Source organism: Galeopterus variegatus, unplaced genomic scaffold (genome assembly GCF_000696425.1).
Source record: "Galeopterus variegatus unplaced genomic scaffold, G_variegatus-3.0.2 Scaffold19432, whole genome shotgun sequence".
NCBI classification, from domain to species: Eukaryota; Metazoa; Chordata; class Mammalia; order Dermoptera; family Cynocephalidae; genus Galeopterus; species Galeopterus variegatus.
In genome coordinates this window covers 7,643-8,356 of record NW_007745543.1, presented here as the reverse complement: position 1 = coordinate 8,356, position 714 = coordinate 7,643, and positions in this window count along the sequence as shown.

The window sequence follows — 714 nt, the reverse complement described above, 5'->3', positions numbered from 1 at the left end:
TACTCACAAGTACATTTGGAAAAATCTTTGAGAGTGTGGTTGAAGCGCCCGGAGCAGAAGAACAGACACCTAAACTTCACTGTCAAGAAAAACAGTTACGTGGAAGGGGACTATTGTCATCAGAGGGCTTCCATGGTGAAAGATGTGGTAAGGGATGTCTATAGGGAGTTGGAATGCTCTAAGTCAGGAAAATGGAAGGAAGGTTATTCTGGACTTTCTTCCCCACAGCAAGCAGGGTGCAGTCATCATGGAAGGAAGCAGGGAAGAGCTGGACAGCAGGTCAGGATGCAGATTTGGGCCCGAGGGCTCACTGGGGCAGACTCAGGGGAAGAGCAATGTAATTCAGGAAGTGTTAGATCTGTCCCATGTGCCAGCACCTGGGCAAACTCAGCTTTCAAAAAACCCTGATGCTAGGACCAAGTGGACCCTAGCAAATGAGGCCCATAGGCAGTCCCCAAATGGTCTTTAGTTCTCATTTTCTCCTTCATTTATTACACCTGGAGTTAGTACACCGGCCCCAGGCTCCTCCTTTCCATTGCCTAGAGGCATTCTGCAGTAGTGAGAAGAAAAATGAAGTAAGACACACACGGTTTTCTTAGGCAAGGAGGGGAGGGAACGATGTGTGCTCTAAAGAATTCAGACCAGAGTTCTATTTCTGACACTTGTGAGCCATGTGTAGTCAGGAAAATTGCCCATTTCTATGAGGCTCAAGCT